We start from the raw sequence: 22,993 nt of genomic DNA on the forward strand, positions 1-22,993 counted from the left end.
CAGACAGCAAACTAGGCTGGAGAGAGACCTGAGACAAAGAGATCTGAATTATATGAGAGCCGACCAGGGGAAACACAAATTATGCAGTCAAGTTTCCCACATTTGGGGAAATCGCAGGAGCAGCACACCCAGAGTGCAATGGGTGAGCCTTGCCCTGGGAGAAGCACCTTCATGATCATAGTATCTCACCTGGCAGGTAAGTAGGAGTTGGGCTAGAGCTGGGGAGGGTCGCTGCTCGGGTACCCCCCTGTCAAGTGAAGGAGATCCAACTGAGGCAGCACAAGGGAACTCTCGAAAGAAGAACAAGGCTAGAGGAAGATCTGAGACAAAGAAATCTGACTTTTACCAGAGCTGACCAGAGGAAAGCACAAACACAGTCCCCCACTACCACAAATAATGCAGTCGAGTTTCCCACATTTGGGGAAATCACAGGGGTCAGCATACCCAGAATGCAATGAATGAACCTCCCCCTGGGAGAACAATCTTCATGACCATGGTATCTCCTATGCAAAATAAGTATGATTTGGGATAGGGCTGGGGAGGGCCGCTGCTCAGGCACATCTCTGTCAAGTAAAGGAGATTCAACTGAGGCAGCACAAGGGAACTCTCATCTGGGGACAACAACTGCAGGGAGAACACATATTTTCAGATGAACGTGAGAGGGCAGAAGGCTGCCTAATACTGAAGCACCCCCAAACAACAAACCAAATGCAACAACTAGTACAAGCATTCCTGGGGGAAGGTCTGCAGAAGACGGATTTGCATACAGTGATGTCATCCAAGCAGTGGGCCAAAGTTGGCTGGAACCCTCATCTGCATATGAAAAGAGAAAAGGGGTATGCAGGGCATGGCGGCCTTTTGCGGCGCTTGGATGACCCCTAGTTCGCATTAAACACCTCCAAACTCCTTCGGTGTGGGGCTCATGTTGGCTATGCCCCAGCCCCTGAAGTATTCAAGCTGATTTCTTGCAGCAGCTGGGCACTGTAACAGCTCCAGAGCTGCTCTGTAAGGCAAGTAAAAGGGTGTGGGCCCTGCAGCACTACCTGTAGTTCGCATTGTGCGTTGGAAGGCACAAAGTAAGCAGACGGGAGGAGAAGTCAGGATAGTGCACAAAGGTATAGAAGGGAGGGGCTCAAGAAAAAAAGAAGTGGAAACAGACAGCAAACTAGGCTGGAGAGAGACCTGAGACAAAGAGATCTGAATTATACGAGAGCCGACCAGGGGAAACACAAATTATGCAGTCAAGTTTCCCACATTTGGGGAAATCGCAGGGGCAGCACACCCAGAGTGCAATGGGTGAGCCTTGCCCTGGGAGAAGCACCTTCATGATCATAGTATCTCACCTGGCAGGTAAGTAGGAGTTGGGCTAGAGCTGGGGAGGGTCGCTGCTCGGGCACCCCCCTGTCAAGTGAAGGAGATCCAACTGAGGCAGCACAAAGGAACTCTCGAAAGAAGAACAAGACTAGAGGAAGATCTGAGACAAAGAAATCTGACTTTTACCAGAGCTGACCAGAGGAAAGCACAAACATAGTCCACCACTACCACAAATAATGCAGTCGAGTTTCCCACATTAGGGGAAATCACAGGGGTCCGCATACCCAGAATGCAATGAATGAACCGCACCCTGGGAGAACAATCTTCATGACAATGGTATCTCCTATGCAAAATAAGTATGATTTGGGATAGAGCTGGGGAGGGCCGCTGCTCAGGCACATCTCTGTCAAGTAAAGGAGATTCAACTGAGGCAGCACAAGGGAACTCTCATCTGGGGACAACAACTGCAGGGAGAACACATATTTTCAGATGAACATGGGAGGGCAGAAGGCTGCCTAATACTAAAGCACCCCCAAACAACAAACCAAATGCAACAACTAGTGCAAGCATTCCTTGGGGAATGCCTGCAGCAGATAGATTTGCATATGGTGATGTCATCCAAGCAGTGGGTCAAAGTTGGCTTCAACCCTCGTCTGCATATGAAAAGAGAAAAGGGGCGTGCAGGGCATGGCGGCCTTTTGCGGCACTTGGCTGACTCCTAGTTTGCATTAAACACCTCCACCCTCCTTCGGTGTGGGGCTCATGTTGGCTATGCCCCAGCCCCTGAAGCATTCAAGCTGATTACTTGCAGCAGCTGGGCACTGTAACAGCTCCAGAGCTGCTCTGTAAGGCAAGTAAAAGGGTGTGGGCCCTGCAGCACTACCTGTAGTTCGCATTGTGCGTTGGAAGGCTCAAAGTAAGCAGAAGGAGGAGAAGTCAGGATAGTGCGCAAGGGCATAGAAGGGAGCGGCTCAAGAAAAGAGAAGTGGAAACAGACAGCAAACTAGGCTGGAGAGAGAACTGAGAGAAAGAGATCTGAATAATACGAGAGCCAACCAGGGGAAACACAAATTATGCAGTCAAGTTTCCCACATTTGGGGAAATCGCAGGAGCAGCACACCCAGAGTGCAATGGGTGAGCCTTGCCCTGGGAGAAGCACCTTCATGATCATAGTATCTCACCTGGCAGGTAAGTAGGAGTTGGGCGAGAGCTGGGGAGGGTCGCTGCTCGGGTACCCCCCTGTAAAGTGAAGGAGATCCAACTGAGGCAGCACAAGGGAACTCTCGAAAGAAGAACAAGGCTAGAGGAAAATCTGAGACAAAGAAATCTGACTTTTACCAGAGCTGACCAGAGGAAAGCACAAACACAGTCCCCCACTACCACAAATAATGCAGTCGAGTTTCCCACATTTGGGGAAATCACAGGGGTCAGCATACCCAAAATGCAATGAATGAACCTCACCCTGGGAGAACAATCTTCATGACCATGGTATCTCCTATGCCAAATAAGTATGATTTGGGATAGGGCTGGGGAGGGCCGCTGCTCATGCACATCTCTGTCAAGTAAAGGAGATTCAACTGAGGCAGCACAAGGGAACTCTCATCTGGGGACAACAACTGCAGAGAGAACACATATTTTCAGATGAACATGGGAGGGCAGAAGGCTGCCTAATACTGAAGCACCCCCAAACAACAAACCAAATGCAACAACTAGTACAAGCATTCCTGGGGGAAGTTCTGCAGAAGACGGATTTGCATACGGTGATGTCATCCAAGCAGTGGGCCAAAGTTGGCTGGAACCCTCATCTGCATATGAAAAGAGAAAAGGGGTATGCAGGGCATGGCGGCCTTTTGCGGCGCTTGGATGACCCTTAGTTTGCATTAAACACCCCCACCCTCCTTCGGTGTGGGGCTCATGTTGGCCATGCCCCATCCCCTGAAGCATTCAAGCTGATTTCTTGCAGCAGCTTGGCACTGTAACAGCTCCAGAGCTGCTCTGTAAGGCAAGTAAAAGGGTGTGGGCCCTGCAGCACTACCTGTAGTATGCATTGTGTATTGGAAGACACAAAGTAAGCAGACAGGAGGAGAAGTCAGGATAGTGCACAAGGGTATAAAAGGTAGGGGCTCAAGAAAAAAGAAGTGGAAACAGACAGCAAACTAGGCTGGAGAGAGACCTGAGACAAAGAGATCTGAATTATATGAGAGCCGACCAGGGGAAACACAAATTATGCAGTCAAGTTTCCCACATTTGGGGAAATCGCAGGGGCAGCACACCCAGAGTGCAATGGGTGAGCCTTGCCCTGGGAGAAGCACCTTCCTGATCATAGTATCTCACCTGGCAGGTAAGTAGGAGTTGGGCTAGAGCTGGGGAGGGTCGCTGCTCGGGTACCCCCCTGTCAAGTGAAGGAGATCCAACTGAGGCAGCACAAGGGAACTCTCGAAAGAAGAACAAGGCTAGAGGAAGATCTGAGACAAAGAAATCTGACTTTTACCAGAGCTGACCAGAGGAAAGCACAAACACAGTCCCCCACTACCACAAATAATGCAGTCGAGTTTCCCACATTTGGGGAAATCACAGGGGTCAGCATACCCAGAATGCAATGAATGAACCTCACCCTGGGAGAACAATCTTCATGACCATGGTATCCCCTATGCAAAATAAGTATGATTTGGGATAGGGCTGGGGAGGGCCGCTGCTCTGGCACATCTCTGTCAAGTAAAGGAGATTCAACTGAGGCAGCACAAGGGAACTCTCATCTGGGGACAACAACTGCAGGGAGAACACATATTTTCAGATGAACATGGGAGGGCAAAAGGCTGCCTAATACTGAAGCACCCCCAAACAACAAACCAAATGCAACAACTAGTAAAAGCATTCCTGGGTGAAGGTCTGCAGAAGACGGATTTGCATACGGTGATGTCATCCAAGCAGTGGGCCAAAGTTGGCTGGAACCCTCATCTGCATATGAAAAGAGAAAAGGGGTATGCAGGGCATGGCGGCCTTTTGCGGCGCTTGAATGACCCCTAGTTCGCATTAAACACCTCCACCCTCCTTCGGTGTGGGGCTCATGTTGGCTATGCCCCAGCCCCTGAAGCATTCAAGCTGATTTCTTGCAGCAGCTGGGCACTATAACAGCTCCAGAGCTGCTCTGTAAGGCAAGTAATAGGGTGTGGGCCCTGCAGCACTACCTGTAGTTCGCATTGTGCGTTGGAAGGCACAAAGTAAGTAGACGGGAGAAGTCAGGATAGTGCGCAAGGGCATAGAAGGGAGCGGCTCAAGAAAAGAGAAGTGGAAACAGACAGCAAACTAGGCTGGAGAGAGACCTGAGACAAAGAGATCTGAATTATACGAGAGCCGACCAGGGGAAACACAAATTATGCAGTCAAGTTTCCCACATTTGGGGAAATCGCAGGAGCAGCACACCCAGAGTGCAATGGGTGAGCCTTGCCCTGGGAGAAGCACCTTCATGATCATAGTATCTCACCTGGCAGGTATGTAGGAGTTGGGCTAGAGCTGGGGAGGGTCGCTGCTCGGGTACCCCCCTGTCAAGTGAAGGAGATCAAACTGAGGCAGCACAATGGAACTCTCGAAAGAAGAACAAGGCTAGAGGAAGATCTGAGACAAAGAAATCTGACTTTTACCAGAGCTGACCAGAGGAAAACACAAACACAGTCCCCCACTACCACAAATAATGCAGTTGAGTTTCCCACATTTGGGGAAATCACAGGGGTCAGCATACCCAGAATGCAATGAATGAACCTCACCCTGGGAGAACAATCTTTATGACCATGGTATCTCCTATGCAAAATAAGTATGATTTGGGATAGGGCTGGGGAGGGCCGCTGCTCAGGCACATCTCTGTCAAGTAAAGGAGATTCAACTGAGGCAGCACAAGGGAACTCTCATCTGGGGACAACAACTGCCGGGAGAACACATATTTTCAGATGAACATGGGAGGGCAGAAGGCTGCCTAATACTGAAGCACCCCCAAACAACAAACCAAATGCAACAACTAGTACAAGCATTCCTGGGGGAAGGTCTCCAGAAGACGGATTTGCATACAGTGATGTCATCCAAGCAGTGGGCCAAAGTTGTCTGGAACCCTCATCTGCATATGAAAAGAGAAAAGGGGTATGCAGGGCATGGCGGCCTTTTGCGGCGCTTGGATGACCCTTAGTTCGCATTAAATACCTCCACCCTCCTTCGGTGTGGGGCTCATGTTGGCCATGCCCCATCCCCTGAAGCATTCAAGCTGATTTCTTGCAGCAGCTTGGCACTGTAACAGCTCCAGAGCTGCTCTGTAAGGCAAGTAAAAGGGTGTGGGCCCTGCAGCACTACCTGTAGTTTGCATTGTGCATCGGAAGGCACAAAGTAAGCAGACAGGAGGAGAAGTCAGGATAGTGCACAAGGGTATAGAAGGGAGGGGCTCAAGAAAAAAGAAGTGGAAACAGACAGCAAACTAGGCTGGAGAGAGACCTGAGACAAAGAGATCTGAATTATATGAGAGCCGACCAGGGGAAACACAAATTATGCAGTCAAGTTTCCCACATTTGGGGAAATCGCAGGGGCAGCACACCCAGAGTGCAATGGGTGAGCCTTGCCCTGGGAGAAGCACCTTCCTGATCATAGTATCTCACCTGGCAGGTAAGTAGGAGTTGGGCGAGAGCTGGGGAGGGTCGCTGCTCGGGCACCCCCCTGTCAAGTGAAGGAGATCCAACTGAGGCAGCACAAAGAAACTCTCGAAAGAAGAGCAAGGCTAGAGGAAGATCTGAGACAAAGAAATCTGACTTTTACCAGAGCTGACCAGAGGAAAGCACAAACACAGTCCCCCACTACCACAAATAATGCAGTCGAGTTTCCCACATTTGGGGAAATCACAGGGGTCAGCATACCCAGAATGCAATGAATGAACCTCACCCTGGGAGAACAATCTTCATGACCATGGTATCCCCTATGCAAAATAAGTATGATTTGGGATAGGGCTGGGGAGGGCCGCTGCTCTGGCACATCTCTGTCAAGTAAAGGAGATTCAACTGAGGCAGCACAAGGGAACTCTCATCTGGGGACAACAACTGCAGGGAGAACACATATTTTCAGATGAACATGGGAGGGCAAAAGGCTGCCTAATACTGAAGCACCCCCAAACAACAAACCAAATGCAACAACTAGTAAAAGCATTCCTGGGTGAAGGTCTGCAGAAGACGGATTTGCATACGGTGATGTCATCCAAGCAGTGGGCCAAAGTTGGCTGGAACCCTCATCTGCATATGAAAAGAGAAAAGGGGTATGCAGGGCATGGCGGCCTTTTGCGGCGCTTGAATGACCCCTAGTTCGCATTAAACACCTCCACCCTCCTTCGGTGTGGGGCTCATGTTGGCTATGCCCCAGCCCCTGAAGCATTCAAGCTGATTTCTTGCAGCAGCTGGGCACTATAACAGCTCCAGAGCTGCTCTGTAAGGCAAGTAATAGGGTGTGGGCCCTGCAGCACTACCTGTAGTTCGCATTGTGCGTTGGAAGGCACAAAGTAAGTAGACGGGAGAAGTCAGGATAGTGCGCAAGGGCATAGAAGGGAGCGGCTCAAGAAAAGAGAAGTGGAAACAGACAGCAAACTAGGCTGGAGAGAGACCTGAGACAAAGAGATCTGAATTATACGAGAGCCGACCAGGGGAAACACAAATTATGCAGTCAAGTTTCCCACATTTGGGGAAATCGCAGGAGCAGCACACCCAGAGTGCAATGGGTGAGCCTTGCCCTGGGAGAAGCACCTTCATGATCATAGTATCTCACCTGGCAGGTATGTAGGAGTTGGGCTAGAGCTGGGGAGGGTCGCTGCTCGGGTACCCCCCTGTCAAGTGAAGGAGATCAAACTGAGGCAGCACAATGGAACTCTCGAAAGAAGAACAAGGCTAGAGGAAGATCTGAGACAAAGAAATCTGACTTTTACCAGAGCTGACCAGAGGAAAACACAAACACAGTCCCCCACTACCACAAATAATGCAGTTGAGTTTCCCACATTTGGGGAAATCACAGGGGTCAGCATACCCAGAATGCAATGAATGAACCTCACCCTGGGAGAACAATCTTTATGACCATGGTATCTCCTATGCAAAATAAGTATGATTTGGGATAGGGCTGGGGAGGGCCGCTGCTCAGGCACATCTCTGTCAAGTAAAGGAGATTCAACTGAGGCAGCACAAGGGAACTCTCATCTGGGGACAACAACTGCCGGGAGAACACATATTTTCAGATGAACATGGGAGGGCAGAAGGCTGCCTAATACTGAAGCACCCCCAAACAACAAACCAAATGCAACAACTAGTACAAGCATTCCTGGGGGAAGGTCTCCAGAAGACGGATTTGCATACAGTGATGTCATCCAAGCAGTGGGCCAAAGTTGTCTGGAACCCTCATCTGCATATGAAAAGAGAAAAGGGGTATGCAGGGCATGGCGGCCTTTTGCGGCGCTTGGATGACCCTTAGTTCGCATTAAATACCTCCACCCTCCTTCGGTGTGGGGCTCATGTTGGCCATGCCCCAGCCCCTGAAGCATTCAAGCTGATTTCTTGCAGCAGCTTGGCACTGTAACAGCTCCAGAGCTGCTCTGTAAGGCAAGTAAAAGGGTGTGGGCCCTGCAGCACTACCTGTAGTTTGCATTGTGCATCGGAAGGCACAAAGTAAGCAGACAGGAGGAGAAGTCAGGATAGTGCACAAGGGTATAGAAGGGAGGGGCTCAAGAAAAAGGAAGTGGAAACAGACAGCAAACTAGGCTGGAGAGAGACCTGAGACAAAGAGATCTGAATTATATGAGAGCCGACCAGGGGAAACACAAATTATGCAGTCAAGTTTCCCACATTTGGGGAAATCGCAGGAGCAGCACACCCAGAGTGCAATGGGTGAGCCTTGCCCTGGGAGAAGCACCTTCATGATCATAGTATCTCACCTGGCAGGTAAGTAGGAGTTGGGCTAGAGCTGGGGAGGGTCGCTGCTCGGGTACCCCCCTGTCAAGTGAAGGAGATCCAACTGAGGCAGCACAAGGGAACTCTCGAAAGAAGAACAAGGCTAGAGGAAGATCTGAGACAAAGAAATCTGACTTTTACCAGAGCTGACCAGAGGAAAGCACAAACACAGTCCCCCACTACCACAAATAATGCAGTCGAGTTTCCCACATTTGGGGAAATCACAGGGGTCAGCATACCCAGAATGCAATGAATGAACCTCACCCTGGGAGAACAATCTTCATGACCATGGTATCCCCTATGCAAAATAAGTATGATTTGGGATAGGGCTGGGGAGGGCCGCTGCTCTGGCACATCTCTGTCAAGTAAAGGAGATTCAACTGAGGCAGCACAAGGGAACTCTCATCTGGGGACAACAACTGCAGGGAGAACACATATTTTCAGATGAACATGGGAGGGCAAAAGGCTGCCTAATACTGAAGCACCCCCAAACAACAAACCAAATGCAACAACTAGTAAAAGCATTCCTGGGTGAAGGTCTGCAGAAGACGGATTTGCATACGGTGATGTCATCCAAGCAGTGGGCCAAAGTTGGCTGGAACCCTCATCTGCATATGAAAAGAGAAAAGGGGTATGCAGGGCATGGCGGCCTTTTGCGGCGCTTGAATGACCCCTAGTTCGCATTAAACACCTCCACCCTCCTTCGGTGTGGGGCTCATGTTGGCTATGCCCCAGCCCCTGAAGCATTCAAGCTGATTTCTTGCAGCAGCTGGGCACTATAACAGCTCCAGAGCTGCTCTGTAAGGCAAGTAATAGGGTGTGGGCCCTGCAGCACTACCTGTAGTTCGCATTGTGCGTTGGAAGGCACAAAGTAAGTAGACGGGAGAAGTCAGGATAGTGCGCAAGGGCATAGAAGGGAGCGGCTCAAGAAAAGAGAAGTGGAAACAGACAGCAAACTAGGCTGGAGAGAGACCTGAGACAAAGAGATCTGAATTATACGAGAGCCGACCAGGGGAAACACAAATTATGCAGTCAAGTTTCCCACATTTGGGGAAATCGCAGGAGCAGCACACCCAGAGTGCAATGGGTGAGCCTTGCCCTGGGAGAAGCACCTTCATGATCATAGTATCTCACCTGGCAGGTATGTAGGAGTTGGGCTAGAGCTGGGGAGGGTCGCTGCTCGGGTACCCCCCTGTCAAGTGAAGGAGATCAAACTGAGGCAGCACAATGGAACTCTCGAAAGAAGAACAAGGCTAGAGGAAGATCTGAGACAAAGAAATCTGACTTTTACCAGAGCTGACCAGAGGAAAACACAAACACAGTCCCCCACTACCACAAATAATGCAGTTGAGTTTCCCACATTTGGGGAAATCACAGGGGTCAGCATACCCAGAATGCAATGAATGAACCTCACCCTGGGAGAACAATCTTTATGACCATGGTATCTCCTATGCAAAATAAGTATGATTTGGGATAGGGCTGGGGAGGGCCGCTGCTCAGGCACATCTCTGTCAAGTAAAGGAGATTCAACTGAGGCAGCACAAGGGAACTCTCATCTGGGGACAACAACTGCCGGGAGAACACATATTTTCAGATGAACATGGGAGGGCAGAAGGCTGCCTAATACTGAAGCACCCCCAAACAACAAACCAAATGCAACAACTAGTACAAGCATTCCTGGGGGAAGGTCTCCAGAAGACGGATTTGCATACAGTGATGTCATCCAAGCAGTGGGCCAAAGTTGTCTGGAACCCTCATCTGCATATGAAAAGAGAAAAGGGGTATGCAGGGCATGGCGGCCTTTTGCGGCGCTTGGATGACCCTTAGTTCGCATTAAATACCTCCACCCTCCTTCGGTGTGGGGCTCATGTTGGCCATGCCCCAGCCCCTGAAGCATTCAAGCTGATTTCTTGCAGCAGCTTGGCACTGTAACAGCTCCAGAGCTGCTCTGTAAGGCAAGTAAAAGGGTGTGGGCCCTGCAGCACTACCTGTAGTTTGCATTGTGCATCGGAAGGCACAAAGTAAGCAGACAGGAGGAGAAGTCAGGATAGTGCACAAGGGTATAGAAGGGAGGGGCTCAAGAAAAAAGAAGTGGAAACAGACAGCAAACTAGGCTGGAGAGAGACCTGAGACAAAGAGATCTGAATTATACGAGAGCCGACCAGGGGAAACACAAATTATGCAGTCAAGTTTCCCACATTTGGGGAAATCGCAGGGGCAGCACACCCAGAGTGCAATGGGTGAGCCTTGCCCTGGGAGAAGCACCTTCATGATCATAGTATCTCACCTGGCAGGTAAGTAGGAGTTGGGCTAGAGCTGGGGAGGGTCGCTGCTCGGGCACCCCCCTGTCAAGTGAAGGAGATCCAACTGAGGCAGCACAAAGGAACTCTCGAAAGAAGAACAGGACTAGAGGAAGATCTGAGACAAAGAAATCTGACTTTTACCAGAGCTGACCAGAGGAAAGCACAAACATAGTCCACCACTACCACAAATAATGCAGTCGAGTTTCCCACATTTGGGGAAATCACAGGGGTCCGCATACCCAGAATGCAATGAATGAACCGCACCCTGGGAGAACAATCTTCATGACAATGGTATCTCCTATGCAAAATAAGTATGATTTGGGATAGAGCTGGGGAGGGCCGCTGCTCAGGCACATCTCTGTCAAGTAAAGGAGATTCAACTGAGGCAGCACAAGGGAACTCTCATCTGGGGACAACAACTGCAGGGAGAACACATATTTTCAGATGAACATGGGAGGGCAGAAGGCTGCCTAATACTAAAGCACCCCCAAACAACAAACCAAATGCAACAACTAGTGCAAGCATTCCTTGGGGAATGCCTGCAGCAGATAGATTTGCATATGGTGATGTCATCCAAGCAGTGGGTCAAAGTTGGCTTCAACCCTCGTCTGCATATGAAAAGAGAAAAGGGGCGTGCAGGGCATGGTGTCCTTTTGCGGCACTTGGCTGACTCCTAGTTTGCATTAAACACCTCCACCCTCCTTCGGTGTGGGGCTCATGTTGGCTATGCCCCAGCCCCTGAAGCATTCAAGCTGATTTCTTGCAGCAGCTGGGCACTGTAACAGCTCCAGAGCTGCTCTGTAAGGCAAGTAAAAGGGTGTGGGCCCTGCAGCACTACCTGTAGTTCGCATTGTGCGTTGGAAGGCTCAAAGTAAGCAGAAGGAGGAGAAGTCAGGATAGTGCGCAAGGGCATAGAAGGGAGCGGCTCAAGAAAAGAGAAGTGGAAACAGACAGCAAACTAGGCTGGAGAGAGACCTGAGAGAAAGAGATCTGAATTATACGAGAGCCGACCAGGGGAAACACAAATTATGCAGTCAAGTTTCCCACATTTGGGGAAATCGCAGGAGCAGCACACCCAGAGTGCAATGGGTGAGCCTTGCCCTGGGAGAAGCACCTTCATGATCATAGTATCTCACCTGGCAGGTAAGTAGGAGTTGGGCGAGAGCTGGGGAGGGTCGCTGCTCGGGTACCCCCCTGTAAAGTGAAGGAGATCCAACTGAGGCAGCACAAGGGAACTCTCGAAAGAAGAACAAGGCTAGAGGAAAATCTGAGACAAAGAAATCTGACTTTTACCAGAGCTGACCAGAGGAAAGCACAAACACAGTCCCCCACTACCACAAATAATGCAGTCGAGTTTCCCACATTTGGGGAAATCACAGGGGTCAGCATACCCAGAATGCAATGAATGAACCTCACCCTGGGAGAACAATCTTCATGACCATGGTATCCCCTATGCAAAATAAGTATGATTTGGGATAGGGCTGGGGAGGGCCGCTGCTCTGGCACATCTCTGTCAAGTAAAGGAGATTCAACTGAGGCAGCACAAGGGAACTCTCATCTGGGGACAACAACTGCAGGGAGAACACATATTTTCAGATGAACATGGGAGGGCAAAAGGCTGCCTAATACTGAAGCACCCCCAAACAACAAACCAAATGCAACAACTAGTAAAAGCATTCCTGGGTGAAGGTCTGCAGAAGACGGATTTGCATACGGTGATGTCATCCAAGCAGTGGGCCAAAGTTGGCTGGAACCCTCATCTGCATATGAAAAGAGAAAAGGGGTATGCAGGGCATGGCGGCCTTTTGCGGCGCTTGAATGACCCCTAGTTCGCATTAAACACCTCCACCCTCCTTCGGTGTGGGGCTCATGTTGGCTATGCCCCAGCCCCTGAAGCATTCAAGCTGATTTCTTGCAGCAGCTGGGCACTATAACAGCTCCAGAGCTGCTCTGTAAGGCAAGTAATAGGGTGTGGGCCCTGCAGCACTACCTGTAGTTCGCATTGTGCGTTGGAAGGCACAAAGTAAGTAGACGGGAGAAGTCAGGATAGTGCGCAAGGGCATAGAAGGGAGCGGCTCAAGAAAAGAGAAGTGGAAACAGACAGCAAACTAGGCTGGAGAGAGACCTGAGACAAAGAGATCTGAATTATACGAGAGCCGACCAGGGGAAACACAAATTATGCAGTCAAGTTTCCCACATTTGGGGAAATCGCAGGAGCAGCACACCCAGAGTGCAATGGGTGAGCCTTGCCCTGGGAGAAGCACCTTCATGATCATAGTATCTCACCTGGCAGGTATGTAGGAGTTGGGCTAGAGCTGGGGAGGGTCGCTGCTCGGGTACCCCCCTGTCAAGTGAAGGAGATCAAACTGAGGCAGCACAATGGAACTCTCGAAAGAAGAACAAGGCTAGAGGAAGATCTGAGACAAAGAAATCTGACTTTTACCAGAGCTGACCAGAGGAAAACACAAACACAGTCCCCCACTACCACAAATAATGCAGTTGAGTTTCCCACATTTGGGGAAATCACAGGGGTCAGCATACCCAGAATGCAATGAATGAACCTCACCCTGGGAGAACAATCTTTATGACCATGGTATCTCCTATGCAAAATAAGTATGATTTGGGATAGGGCTGGGGAGGGCCGCTGCTCAGGCACATCTCTGTCAAGTAAAGGAGATTCAACTGAGGCAGCACAAGGGAACTCTCATCTGGGGACAACAACTGCCGGGAGAACACATATTTTCAGATGAACATGGGAGGGCAGAAGGCTGCCTAATACTGAAGCACCCCCAAACAACAAACCAAATGCAACAACTAGTACAAGCATTCCTGGGGGAAGGTCTCCAGAAGACGGATTTGCATACAGTGATGTCATCCAAGCAGTGGGCCAAAGTTGTCTGGAACCCTCATCTGCATATGAAAAGAGAAAAGGGGTATGCAGGGCATGGCGGCCTTTTGCGGCGCTTGGATGACCCTTAGTTCGCATTAAATACCTCCACCCTCCTTCGGTGTGGGGCTCATGTTGGCCATGCCCCAGCCCCTGAAGCATTCAAGCTGATTTCTTGCAGCAGCTTGGCACTGTAACAGCTCCAGAGCTGCTCTGTAAGGCAAGTAAAAGGGTGTGGGCCCTGCAGCACTACCTGTAGTTTGCATTGTGCATCGGAAGGCACAAAGTAAGCAGACAGGAGGAGAAGTCAGGATAGTGCACAAGGGTATAGAAGGGAGGGGCTCAAGAAAAAGGAAGTGGAAACAGACAGCAAACTAGGCTGGAGAGAGACCTGAGACAAAGAGATCTGAATTATATGAGAGCCGACCAGGGGAAACACAAATTATGCAGTCAAGTTTCCCACATTTGGGGAAATCGCAGGAGCAGCACACCCAGAGTGCAATGGGTGAGCCTTGCCCTGGGAGAAGCACCTTCATGATCATAGTATCTCACCTGGCAGGTAAGTAGGAGTTGGGCTAGAGCTGGGGAGGGTCGCTGCTCGGGTACCCCCCTGTCAAGTGAAGGAGATCCAACTGAGGCAGCACAAGGGAACTCTCGAAAGAAGAACAAGGCTAGAGGAAGATCTGAGACAAAGAAATCTGACTTTTACCAGAGCTGACCAGAGGAAAGCACAAACACAGTCCCCCACTACCACAAATAATGCAGTCGAGTTTCCCACATTTGGGGAAATCACAGGGGTCAGCATACCCAGAATGCAATGAATGAACCTCACCCTGGGAGAACAATCTTCATGACCATGGTATCCCCTATGCAAAATAAGTATGATTTGGGATAGGGCTGGGGAGGGCCGCTGCTCTGGCACATCTCTGTCAAGTAAAGGAGATTCAACTGAGGCAGCACAAGGGAACTCTCATCTGGGGACAACAACTGCAGGGAGAACACATATTTTCAGATGAACATGGGAGGGCAAAAGGCTGCCTAATACTGAAGCACCCCCAAACAACAAACCAAATGCAACAACTAGTAAAAGCATTCCTGGGTGAAGGTCTGCAGAAGACGGATTTGCATACGGTGATGTCATCCAAGCAGTGGGCCAAAGTTGGCTGGAACCCTCATCTGCATATGAAAAGAGAAAAGGGGTATGCAGGGCATGGCGGCCTTTTGCGGCGCTTGAATGACCCCTAGTTCGCATTAAACACCTCCACCCTCCTTCGGTGTGGGGCTCATGTTGGCTATGCCCCAGCCCCTGAAGCATTCAAGCTGATTTCTTGCAGCAGCTGGGCACTATAACAGCTCCAGAGCTGCTCTGTAAGGCAAGTAATAGGGTGTGGGCCCTGCAGCACTACCTGTAGTTCGCATTGTGCGTTGGAAGGCACAAAGTAAGTAGACGGGAGAAGTCAGGATAGTGCGCAAGGGCATAGAAGGGAGCGGCTCAAGAAAAGAGAAGTGGAAACAGACAGCAAACTAGGCTGGAGAGAGACCTGAGACAAAGAGATCTGAATTATACGAGAGCCGACCAGGGGAAACACAAATTATGCAGTCAAGTTTCCCACATTTGGGGAAATCGCAGGAGCAGCACACCCAGAGTGCAATGGGTGAGCCTTGCCCTGGGAGAAGCACCTTCATGATCATAGTATCTCACCTGGCAGGTATGTAGGAGTTGGGCTAGAGCTGGGGAGGGTCGCTGCTCGGGTACCCCCCTGTCAAGTGAAGGAGATCAAACTGAGGCAGCACAATGGAACTCTCGAAAGAAGAACAAGGCTAGAGGAAGATCTGAGACAAAGAAATCTGACTTTTACCAGAGCTGACCAGAGGAAAACACAAACACAGTCCCCCACTACCACAAATAATGCAGTTGAGTTTCCCACATTTGGGGAAATCACAGGGGTCAGCATACCCAGAATGCAATGAATGAACCTCACCCTGGGAGAACAATCTTTATGACCATGGTATCTCCTATGCAAAATAAGTATGATTTGGGATAGGGCTGGGGAGGGCCGCTGCTCAGGCACATCTCTGTCAAGTAAAGGAGATTCAACTGAGGCAGCACAAGGGAACTCTCATCTGGGGACAACAACTGCCGGGAGAACACATATTTTCAGATGAACATGGGAGGGCAGAAGGCTGCCTAATACTGAAGCACCCCCAAACAACAAACCAAATGCAACAACTAGTACAAGCATTCCTGGGGGAAGGTCTCCAGAAGACGGATTTGCATACAGTGATGTCATCCAAGCAGTGGGCCAAAGTTGTCTGGAACCCTCATCTGCATATGAAAAGAGAAAAGGGGTATGCAGGGCATGGCGGCCTTTTGCGGCGCTTGGATGACCCTTAGTTCGCATTAAATACCTCCACCCTCCTTCGGTGTGGGGCTCATGTTGGCCATGCCCCAGCCCCTGAAGCATTCAAGCTGATTTCTTGCAGCAGCTTGGCACTGTAACAGCTCCAGAGCTGCTCTGTAAGGCAAGTAAAAGGGTGTGGGCCCTGCAGCACTACCTGTAGTTTGCATTGTGCATCGGAAGGCACAAAGTAAGCAGACAGGAGGAGAAGTCAGGATAGTGCACAAGGGTATAGAAGGGAGGGGCTCAAGAAAAAAGAAGTGGAAACAGACAGCAAACTAGGCTGGAGAGAGACCTGAGACAAAGAGATCTGAATTATACGAGAGCCGACCAGGGGAAACACAAATTATGCAGTCAAGTTTCCCACATTTGGGGAAATCGCAGGGGCAGCACACCCAGAGTGCAATGGGTGAGCCTTGCCCTGGGAGAAGCACCTTCATGATCATAGTATCTCACCTGGCAGGTAAGTAGGAGTTGGGCTAGAGCTGGGGAGGGTCGCTGCTCGGGCACCCCCCTGTCAAGTGAAGGAGATCCAACTGAGGCAGCACAAAGGAACTCTCGAAAGAAGAACAGGACTAGAGGAAGATCTGAGACAAAGAAATCTGACTTTTACCAGAGCTGACCAGAGGAAAGCACAAACATAGTCCACCACTACCACAAATAATGCAGTCGAGTTTCCCACATTTGGGGAAATCACAGGGGTCCGCATACCCAGAATGCAATGAATGAACCGCACCCTGGGAGAACAATCTTCATGACAATGGTATCTCCTATGCAAAATAAGTATGATTTGGGATAGAGCTGGGGAGGGCCGCTGCTCAGGCACATCTCTGTCAAGTAAAGGAGATTCAACTGAGGCAGCACAAGGGAACTCTCATCTGGGGACAACAACTGCAGGGAGAACACATATTTTCAGATGAACATGGGAGGGCAGAAGGCTGCCTAATACTAAAGCACCCCCAAACAACAAACCAAATGCAACAACTAGTGCAAGCATTCCTTGGGGAATGCCTGCAGCAGATAGATTTGCATATGGTGATGTCATCCAAGCAGTGGGTCAAAGTTGGCTTCAACCCTCGTCTGCATATGAAAAGAGAAAAGGGGCGTGCAGGGCATGGTGTCCTTTTGCGGCACTTGGCTGACTCCTAGTTTGCATTAAACACCTCCACCCTCCTTCGGTGTGGGGCTCATGTTGGCTATGCCCCAGCCCCTGAAGCATTCAAGCTGATTTCTTGCAGCAGCTGGGCACTGTAACAGCTCCAGAGCTGCTCTGTAAGGCAAGTAAAAGGGTGTGGGCCCTGCAGCACTACCTGTAGTTCGCATTGTGCGTTGGAAGGCTCAAAGTAAGCAGAAGGAGGAGAAGTCAGGATAGTGCGCAAGGGCATAGAAGGGAGCGGCTCAAGAAAAGAGAAGTGGAAACAGACAGCAAACTAGGCTGGAGAGAGACCTGAGAGAAAGAGATCTGAATTATACGAGAGCCGACCAGGGGAAACACAAATTATGCAGTCAAGTTTCCCACATTTGGGGAAATCGCAGGAGCAGCACACCCAGAGTGCAATGGGTGAGCCTTGCCCTGGGAGAAGCACCTTCATGATCATAGTATCTCACCTGGCAGGTAAGTAGGAGTTGGGCGAGAGCTGGGGAGGGTCGCTGCTCGGGTACCCCCCTGTAAAGTGAAGGAGATCCAACTGAGGCAGCACAAGGGAACTCTCGAAAGAAGAACAAGGCTAGAGGAAAATCTGAGACAAAGAAATCTGACTTTTACCAGAGCTGACCAGAGGAAAGCACAAACACAGTCCCCCACTACCACAAATAATGCAGTCGAGTTTCCCACATTTGGGGAAATCACAGGGGTCAGCATACCCAAAATGCAATGAATGAACCTCACCCTGGGAGAACAATCTTCATGACCATGGTATCTCCTATGCCAAATAAGTATGATTTGGGATAGGGCTGGGGAGGGCCGCTGCTCATGCACATCTCTGTCAAGTAAAGGAGATTCAACTGAGGCAGCACAAGGGAACTCTCATCTGGGGACAACAACTGCAGGGAGAACACATATTTTCAGATGAACATGGGAGGGCAGAAGGCTGCCTAATACTGAAGCACCCCCAAACAACAAACCAAATGCAACAACTAGTACAAGCATTCCTGGGGGAAGTTCTGCAGAAGACGGATTTGCATACGGTGATGTCATCCAAGCAGTGGGCCAAAGTTGGCTGGAACCCTCATCTGCATATGAAAAGAGAAAAGGGGTATGCAGGGCATGGCGGCCTTTTGCGGCGCTTGGATGACCCTTAGTTTGCATTAAACACCCCCACCCTCCTTCGGTGTGGGGCTCATGTTGGCCATGCCCCATCCCCTGAAGCATTCAAGCTGATTTCTTGCAGCAGCTTGGCACTGTAACAGCTCCAGAGCTGCTCTGTAAGGCAAGTAAAAGGGTGTGGGCCCTGCAGCACTACCTGTAGTATGCATTGTGCATTGGAAGACACAAAGTAAGCAGACAGGAGGAGAAGTCAGGATAGTGCACAAGGGTATAAAAGGTAGGGGCTCAAGAAAAAAGAAGTGGAAACAGACAGCAAACTAGGCTGGAGAGAGACCTGAGACAAAGAGATCTGAATTATATGAGAGCCGACCAGGGGAAACACAAATTATGCAGTCAAGTTTCCCACATTTGGGGAAATCGCAGGGGCAGCACACCCAGAGTGCAATGGGTGAGCCTTGCCCTTGGAGAAGCACCTTCCTGATCATAGTATCTCACCTGGCAGGTAAGTAGGAGTTGGGCGAGAGCTGGGGAGGGTCGCTGCTCGGGCACCCCCCTGTCAAGTGAAGGAGATCCAACTGAGGCAGCAAAAAGAAACTCTCGAAAGAAGAACAAGGCTAGAGGAAGATCTGAGACAAAGAAATCTGACTTTTACCAGAGCTGACCAGAGGAAAGCACAAACACAGTCCCCCACTACCACAAATAATGCAGTCGAGTTTCCCACATTTGGGGAAATCACAGGGGTCAGCATACCCAGAATGCAATGAATGAACCTCACCCTGGGAGAACAATCTTCATGACCATGGTATCTCCTATGCAAAATAAGTATGATTTGGGATAGGGCTGGGGAGGGCCGCTGCTCTGGCACATCTCTGTCAAGTAAAGGAGATTCAACTGAGGCAGCACAAGGGAACTCTCATCTGGGGACAACAACTGCAGGGAGAACACATATTTTCAGATGAACATGGGAGGGCAGAAGGCTGCCTATTACTGAAGCACCCCCAAACAACAAACCAAATGCAACAACTAGTAAAAGCATTCCTGGGTGAAGGTCTGCAGAAGACGGATTTGCATACGGTGATGTCATCCAAGCAGTGGGCCAAAGTTGGCTGGAACCCTCATCTGCATATGAAAAGAGAAAAGGGGTATGCAGGGCATGGCGGCCTTTTGCGGCGCTTGAATGACCCCTAGTTCGCATTAAACACCTCCACCCTCCTTCGGTGTGGGGCTCATGTTGGGTATGCCCCAGCCCCTGAAGCATTCAAGCTGATTTCTTGCAGCAGCTGGGCACTGTAACAGCTCCAGAGCTGCTCTGTAAGGCAAGTAATAGGGTGTGGGCCCTGCAGCACTACCTGTAGTTCGCATTGTGCGTTGGAAGGCACAAAGTAAGTAGACGGGAGAAGTCAGGATAGTGCGCAAGGGCATAGAAGGGAGCGGCTCAAGAAAAGAGAAGTGGAAACAGACAGCAAACTAGGCTGGAGAGAGACCTGAGACAAAGAGATCTGAATTATACGAGAGCCGACCAGGGGAAACACAAATTATGCAGTCAAGTTTCCCACATTTGGGGAAATCGCAGGGGCAGCACACCCAGAGTGCAATGGGTGAGCCTTGCCCTGGGAGAAGCACCTTCATGATCATACAATCTCACCTGGCAGGTAAGTAGGAGTTGGGCTAGAGCTGGGGAGGGTGGCTGCTCGGGCACCCCCCTGTCAAGTGAAGGAGATCCAACTGAGGCAGCACAAAGGAACTCTCGAAAGAAGAACAAGGCTAGAGGAAGATCTGAGACAAAGAAATCTGACTTTTACCAGAGCTGACCAGAGGAAAGCACAAACACAGTCCACCACTACCACAAATAATGCAGTCGAGTTTCCCACATTTGGGGAAATCACAGGGGTCAGCATACCCAGAATGCAATGAACGAACCGCACCCTGGGAGAACAATCTTCATGACAATGGTATCTCTTATGCAAAATAAGTATGATTTGGGATAGAGCTTGGGAGGGCCGCTGCTCAGGCACATCTCTGTCAAGTAAAGGAGATTCAACTGAGGCAGCACAAGGGAACTCTCATCTGGGGACAACAACTGCAGGGAGAACACATATTTTCAGATGAACATGGGAGGGCAGAAGGCTGCCTAATACTAAAGCACCCCCAAACAACAAACCAAATGCAACAACTAGTGCAAGCATTCCTGGGGGAAGGCCTGCAGCAGATAGATTTGCATATGGTGATGTCATCCAAGCAGTGGGTCAAAGTTGGCTTCAACCCTCGTCTGCATATGAAAAGAGAAAAGGGGCGTGCAGGGCATGGTGGCCTTTTGCGGCACTTGGCTGACCCCTAGTTTGCATTAAACACCTCCACCCTCCTTCGGTGTGGGGCTCATGTTGGCTATGCCCCAGCCCCTGAAGCATTCAAGCTGATTTCTTGCAGCAGCTGGGCACTGTAACAGCTCCAGAGCTGCTCTGTAAGGCAAGTAAAAGGGTGTGGGCCCTGCAGCACTACCTGTAGTTCGCATTGTGCGTTGGAAGGCTCAAAGTAAGCAGAAAGGAGGAGAAGTCAGGATAGTGCGCAAGGGCATAGAAGGGAGCGGCTCAAGAAAAGAGAAATGGAAACAGACAGCAAACTAGGCTGGAGAGAGACCTGAGACAAAGAGATCTGAATTATACGAGAGCCGACCAGGGGAAACACAAATTATGCAGTCAAGTTTCCCACATTTGGGGAAATCGCAGGAGCAGCACACCCAGAGTGCAATGGGTGAGCCTTGCCCTGGGAGAAGCACCTTCATGATCATAGTATCTCACCTGGCAGGTAAGTAGGAGTTGGGCGAGAGCTGGGGAGGGTCGCTGCTCGGGTACCCCCCTGTAAAGTGAAGGAGATCCAACTGAGGCAGCACAAGGGAACTCTCGAAAGAAGAACAAGGCTAGAGGAAAATCTGAGACAAAGAAATCTGACTTTTACCAGAGCTGACCAGAGGAAAGCACAAACACAGTCCCCCACTACCACAAATAATGCAGTCGAGTTTCCCACATTTGGGGAAATCACAGGGGTCAGCATACCCAAAATGCAATGAATGAACCTCACCCTGGGAGAACAATCTTCATGACCATGGTATCTCCTATGCAAAATAAGTATGATTTGGGATAGGGCTGGGGAGGGCCGCTGCTCATGCACATCTCTGTCAAGTAAAGGAGATTCAACTGAGGCAGCACAAGGGAACTCTCATCTGGGGACAACAACTGCAGGGAGAACACATATTTTCAGATGAACATGGGAGGGCAGAAGGCTGCCTAATACTGAAGCACCCCCAAACAACAAACCAAATGCAACAACTAGTACAAGCATTCCTGGGGGAAGTTCTGCAGAAGACGGATTTGCATACGGTGATGTCATCCAAGCAGTGGGCCAAAGTTGGCTGGAACCCTCATCTGCATATGAAAAGAGAAAAGGGGTATGCAGGGCATGGCGGCCTTTTACGGCGCTTGGATGACCCTTAGTTCGCATTAAACACCCCCACCCTCCTTCGGTGTGGGGCTCATGTTGGCCATGCCCCATCCCCTGAAGCATTCAAGCTGATTTCTTGCAGCAGCTTGGCACTGTAACAGCTCCACAGCTGCTCTGTAAGGCAAGTAAAAGGGTGTGGGCCCTGCAGCACTACCTGTAGTTTGCATTGTGCATTGGAAGACACAAAGTAAGCAGACAGGAGGAGAAGTCAGGATAGTGCACAAGGGTATAAAAGGTAGGGGCTCAAGAAAAAAGAAGTGGAAACAGACAGCAAACTAGGCTGGAGAGAGACCTGAGACAAAAAGATCTGAATTATACGAGAGCCGACCAGGGGAAACACAAATTATGCAGTCAAGTTTCCCACATTTGGGGAAATCGCAGGGGCAGCACACCCAGAGTGCAATGGGTGAGCCTTGCCCTGGGAGAAGCACCTTCATGATCATAGTATCTCACCTGGCAGGTAAGTAGGAGTTGGGCTAGAGCTGGGGAGGGTCGCTGCTCGGGCACCCCCCTGTCAAATGAAGGAGATCCAACTGAGGCAGCACAAGGGAACTCTCGAAAGAAGAACAAGGCTAGAGGAAGATCTGAGACAAAGAAATCTGACTTTTACCAGAGCTGACCAGAGGAAAGCACAAACACAGTCCCCCACTACCACAAACAATGCAGTCGAGTTTCCCACATTTGGGGAAATCACAGGGGTCAGTATACCCAGAATGCAATGAATTAACCTAACCCTGGGAGAACAATCTTCATGACCATGGTATCTCCTATGCAAAATAAGTATGATTTGGGATAGGGCTGGGGAGGGCCGATGCTCAGGCACATCTCTGTCAAGTAAAGGAGATTCAACTGAGGCAGCACAAGGGAACTCTCATCTGGGGACAACAACTGCAGGGGAACACATATTTTCAGATGAACATGGGAGGGCAGAAGGCTGCCTAATACTGAAGCACCCCCAAACAACAAACCAAATGCAACAACTAGTGCAAGCATTCCTGGGGGAAGGCCTGCAGCAGATGGATTTGCATATGGTGATGTCATCCAAGCAGTGGGTCAAAGTTGGCTTCAACCCTCGTCTGCATATGAAAAGAGACAAGGGGCGTGCAGGGCATGGCGGCCTTTTGCGGCGCTTGGATGACCCCTAGTTCGCATTACACACCTCCACCCTCCTTCGGTGTGGGGCTCATGTTGGCTATGCCCCAGCCCCTGAAGCATTCAAGCTGATTTCTTGCAGCAGCTGGGCACTGTAACTGCTCCAGAGACGCTCTGTAAGGCAAGTAAAAGGGTGTGGGCCCTGCAGCACTACCTGTAGTTTGCATTGTGCGTTGGAAGGCACGAAGTAAGCAGACGGGAGAAGTCAGGATAGTGCG

General features: G+C 50.2%; 34 non-coding genes and 6 pseudogenes across 34 annotated transcripts; all 40 read right to left on the minus strand.

Moving 5' to 3' along the window:
• Nucleotides 1-62: 62 nt before the first annotated feature.
• Nucleotides 63-204, minus strand: LOC134967649 (U1 spliceosomal RNA; annotated as a pseudogene).
• A 152-nt stretch (nt 205-356) lies between these two features.
• Nucleotides 357-520, minus strand: LOC134967339 (U1 spliceosomal RNA). Its single transcript, XR_010188835.1, has one exon. It is a non-coding gene; the product is annotated as a U1 spliceosomal RNA (small nuclear RNA).
• A 675-nt stretch (nt 521-1,195) lies between these two features.
• Nucleotides 1,196-1,358, minus strand: LOC134967553 (U1 spliceosomal RNA). Its single transcript, XR_010189010.1, has one exon. It is a non-coding gene; the product is annotated as a U1 spliceosomal RNA (small nuclear RNA).
• A 152-nt stretch (nt 1,359-1,510) lies between these two features.
• On the minus strand, nt 1,511-1,674 carry LOC134967536 (U1 spliceosomal RNA). The gene has a single exon (XR_010188997.1). It is a non-coding gene; the product is annotated as a U1 spliceosomal RNA (small nuclear RNA).
• A 673-nt stretch (nt 1,675-2,347) lies between these two features.
• On the minus strand, nt 2,348-2,510 carry LOC134967547 (U1 spliceosomal RNA). The gene has a single exon (XR_010189006.1). It is a non-coding gene; the product is annotated as a U1 spliceosomal RNA (small nuclear RNA).
• Nucleotides 2,511-2,662: 152 nt separating this feature from the next.
• On the minus strand, nt 2,663-2,826 carry LOC134967289 (U1 spliceosomal RNA). The gene has a single exon (XR_010188795.1). It is a non-coding gene; the product is annotated as a U1 spliceosomal RNA (small nuclear RNA).
• Nucleotides 2,827-3,521: 695 nt separating this feature from the next.
• On the minus strand, nt 3,522-3,663 carry LOC134967657 (U1 spliceosomal RNA; annotated as a pseudogene).
• A 152-nt stretch (nt 3,664-3,815) lies between these two features.
• On the minus strand, nt 3,816-3,979 carry LOC134967366 (U1 spliceosomal RNA). Its single transcript, XR_010188858.1, has one exon. It is a non-coding gene; the product is annotated as a U1 spliceosomal RNA (small nuclear RNA).
• A 671-nt stretch (nt 3,980-4,650) lies between these two features.
• Nucleotides 4,651-4,813, minus strand: LOC134967675 (U1 spliceosomal RNA). The gene has a single exon (XR_010189092.1). It is a non-coding gene; the product is annotated as a U1 spliceosomal RNA (small nuclear RNA).
• Nucleotides 4,814-4,965: 152 nt separating this feature from the next.
• LOC134967386 (U1 spliceosomal RNA) lies at nt 4,966-5,129 on the minus strand. Its single transcript, XR_010188874.1, has one exon. It is a non-coding gene; the product is annotated as a U1 spliceosomal RNA (small nuclear RNA).
• A 695-nt stretch (nt 5,130-5,824) lies between these two features.
• Nucleotides 5,825-5,966, minus strand: LOC134967658 (U1 spliceosomal RNA; annotated as a pseudogene).
• Nucleotides 5,967-6,118: 152 nt separating this feature from the next.
• LOC134967367 (U1 spliceosomal RNA) lies at nt 6,119-6,282 on the minus strand. The gene has a single exon (XR_010188859.1). It is a non-coding gene; the product is annotated as a U1 spliceosomal RNA (small nuclear RNA).
• Nucleotides 6,283-6,953: 671 nt separating this feature from the next.
• LOC134967676 (U1 spliceosomal RNA) lies at nt 6,954-7,116 on the minus strand. The gene has a single exon (XR_010189093.1). It is a non-coding gene; the product is annotated as a U1 spliceosomal RNA (small nuclear RNA).
• A 152-nt stretch (nt 7,117-7,268) lies between these two features.
• Nucleotides 7,269-7,432, minus strand: LOC134967387 (U1 spliceosomal RNA). Its single transcript, XR_010188875.1, has one exon. It is a non-coding gene; the product is annotated as a U1 spliceosomal RNA (small nuclear RNA).
• Nucleotides 7,433-8,127: 695 nt separating this feature from the next.
• Nucleotides 8,128-8,269, minus strand: LOC134967650 (U1 spliceosomal RNA; annotated as a pseudogene).
• A 152-nt stretch (nt 8,270-8,421) lies between these two features.
• LOC134967369 (U1 spliceosomal RNA) lies at nt 8,422-8,585 on the minus strand. Its single transcript, XR_010188860.1, has one exon. It is a non-coding gene; the product is annotated as a U1 spliceosomal RNA (small nuclear RNA).
• A 671-nt stretch (nt 8,586-9,256) lies between these two features.
• On the minus strand, nt 9,257-9,419 carry LOC134967677 (U1 spliceosomal RNA). The gene has a single exon (XR_010189094.1). It is a non-coding gene; the product is annotated as a U1 spliceosomal RNA (small nuclear RNA).
• Nucleotides 9,420-9,571: 152 nt separating this feature from the next.
• Nucleotides 9,572-9,735, minus strand: LOC134967388 (U1 spliceosomal RNA). Its single transcript, XR_010188876.1, has one exon. It is a non-coding gene; the product is annotated as a U1 spliceosomal RNA (small nuclear RNA).
• A 674-nt stretch (nt 9,736-10,409) lies between these two features.
• Nucleotides 10,410-10,572, minus strand: LOC134967554 (U1 spliceosomal RNA). Its single transcript, XR_010189011.1, has one exon. It is a non-coding gene; the product is annotated as a U1 spliceosomal RNA (small nuclear RNA).
• Nucleotides 10,573-10,724: 152 nt separating this feature from the next.
• LOC134967531 (U1 spliceosomal RNA) lies at nt 10,725-10,888 on the minus strand. The gene has a single exon (XR_010188993.1). It is a non-coding gene; the product is annotated as a U1 spliceosomal RNA (small nuclear RNA).
• A 673-nt stretch (nt 10,889-11,561) lies between these two features.
• Nucleotides 11,562-11,724, minus strand: LOC134967577 (U1 spliceosomal RNA). The gene has a single exon (XR_010189030.1). It is a non-coding gene; the product is annotated as a U1 spliceosomal RNA (small nuclear RNA).
• A 152-nt stretch (nt 11,725-11,876) lies between these two features.
• Nucleotides 11,877-12,040, minus strand: LOC134967370 (U1 spliceosomal RNA). The gene has a single exon (XR_010188861.1). It is a non-coding gene; the product is annotated as a U1 spliceosomal RNA (small nuclear RNA).
• Nucleotides 12,041-12,711: 671 nt separating this feature from the next.
• LOC134967680 (U1 spliceosomal RNA) lies at nt 12,712-12,874 on the minus strand. Its single transcript, XR_010189095.1, has one exon. It is a non-coding gene; the product is annotated as a U1 spliceosomal RNA (small nuclear RNA).
• Nucleotides 12,875-13,026: 152 nt separating this feature from the next.
• On the minus strand, nt 13,027-13,190 carry LOC134967389 (U1 spliceosomal RNA). The gene has a single exon (XR_010188877.1). It is a non-coding gene; the product is annotated as a U1 spliceosomal RNA (small nuclear RNA).
• Nucleotides 13,191-13,885: 695 nt separating this feature from the next.
• Nucleotides 13,886-14,027, minus strand: LOC134967651 (U1 spliceosomal RNA; annotated as a pseudogene).
• Nucleotides 14,028-14,179: 152 nt separating this feature from the next.
• LOC134967372 (U1 spliceosomal RNA) lies at nt 14,180-14,343 on the minus strand. The gene has a single exon (XR_010188862.1). It is a non-coding gene; the product is annotated as a U1 spliceosomal RNA (small nuclear RNA).
• A 671-nt stretch (nt 14,344-15,014) lies between these two features.
• On the minus strand, nt 15,015-15,177 carry LOC134967681 (U1 spliceosomal RNA). Its single transcript, XR_010189096.1, has one exon. It is a non-coding gene; the product is annotated as a U1 spliceosomal RNA (small nuclear RNA).
• A 152-nt stretch (nt 15,178-15,329) lies between these two features.
• Nucleotides 15,330-15,493, minus strand: LOC134967391 (U1 spliceosomal RNA). The gene has a single exon (XR_010188878.1). It is a non-coding gene; the product is annotated as a U1 spliceosomal RNA (small nuclear RNA).
• A 674-nt stretch (nt 15,494-16,167) lies between these two features.
• On the minus strand, nt 16,168-16,330 carry LOC134967557 (U1 spliceosomal RNA). The gene has a single exon (XR_010189012.1). It is a non-coding gene; the product is annotated as a U1 spliceosomal RNA (small nuclear RNA).
• Nucleotides 16,331-16,482: 152 nt separating this feature from the next.
• On the minus strand, nt 16,483-16,646 carry LOC134967532 (U1 spliceosomal RNA). The gene has a single exon (XR_010188994.1). It is a non-coding gene; the product is annotated as a U1 spliceosomal RNA (small nuclear RNA).
• Nucleotides 16,647-17,319: 673 nt separating this feature from the next.
• On the minus strand, nt 17,320-17,482 carry LOC134967579 (U1 spliceosomal RNA). The gene has a single exon (XR_010189031.1). It is a non-coding gene; the product is annotated as a U1 spliceosomal RNA (small nuclear RNA).
• Nucleotides 17,483-17,634: 152 nt separating this feature from the next.
• On the minus strand, nt 17,635-17,798 carry LOC134967291 (U1 spliceosomal RNA). The gene has a single exon (XR_010188796.1). It is a non-coding gene; the product is annotated as a U1 spliceosomal RNA (small nuclear RNA).
• Nucleotides 17,799-18,493: 695 nt separating this feature from the next.
• On the minus strand, nt 18,494-18,635 carry LOC134967726 (U1 spliceosomal RNA; annotated as a pseudogene).
• A 152-nt stretch (nt 18,636-18,787) lies between these two features.
• Nucleotides 18,788-18,951, minus strand: LOC134967320 (U1 spliceosomal RNA). The gene has a single exon (XR_010188820.1). It is a non-coding gene; the product is annotated as a U1 spliceosomal RNA (small nuclear RNA).
• A 671-nt stretch (nt 18,952-19,622) lies between these two features.
• On the minus strand, nt 19,623-19,785 carry LOC134967546 (U1 spliceosomal RNA). The gene has a single exon (XR_010189005.1). It is a non-coding gene; the product is annotated as a U1 spliceosomal RNA (small nuclear RNA).
• A 152-nt stretch (nt 19,786-19,937) lies between these two features.
• LOC134967528 (U1 spliceosomal RNA) lies at nt 19,938-20,101 on the minus strand. Its single transcript, XR_010188991.1, has one exon. It is a non-coding gene; the product is annotated as a U1 spliceosomal RNA (small nuclear RNA).
• A 674-nt stretch (nt 20,102-20,775) lies between these two features.
• LOC134967581 (U1 spliceosomal RNA) lies at nt 20,776-20,938 on the minus strand. The gene has a single exon (XR_010189032.1). It is a non-coding gene; the product is annotated as a U1 spliceosomal RNA (small nuclear RNA).
• Nucleotides 20,939-21,090: 152 nt separating this feature from the next.
• On the minus strand, nt 21,091-21,254 carry LOC134967314 (U1 spliceosomal RNA). Its single transcript, XR_010188814.1, has one exon. It is a non-coding gene; the product is annotated as a U1 spliceosomal RNA (small nuclear RNA).
• Nucleotides 21,255-21,928: 674 nt separating this feature from the next.
• LOC134967558 (U1 spliceosomal RNA) lies at nt 21,929-22,091 on the minus strand. The gene has a single exon (XR_010189013.1). It is a non-coding gene; the product is annotated as a U1 spliceosomal RNA (small nuclear RNA).
• Nucleotides 22,092-22,243: 152 nt separating this feature from the next.
• Nucleotides 22,244-22,407, minus strand: LOC134967411 (U1 spliceosomal RNA). Its single transcript, XR_010188895.1, has one exon. It is a non-coding gene; the product is annotated as a U1 spliceosomal RNA (small nuclear RNA).
• Between the last annotated feature and the right edge of the window lie 586 nt (nt 22,408-22,993).

This window comes from Pseudophryne corroboree, chromosome 10 (assembly GCF_028390025.1).
Source record: "Pseudophryne corroboree isolate aPseCor3 chromosome 10, aPseCor3.hap2, whole genome shotgun sequence".
Taxonomy (NCBI): Eukaryota; Metazoa; Chordata; class Amphibia; order Anura; family Myobatrachidae; genus Pseudophryne; species Pseudophryne corroboree.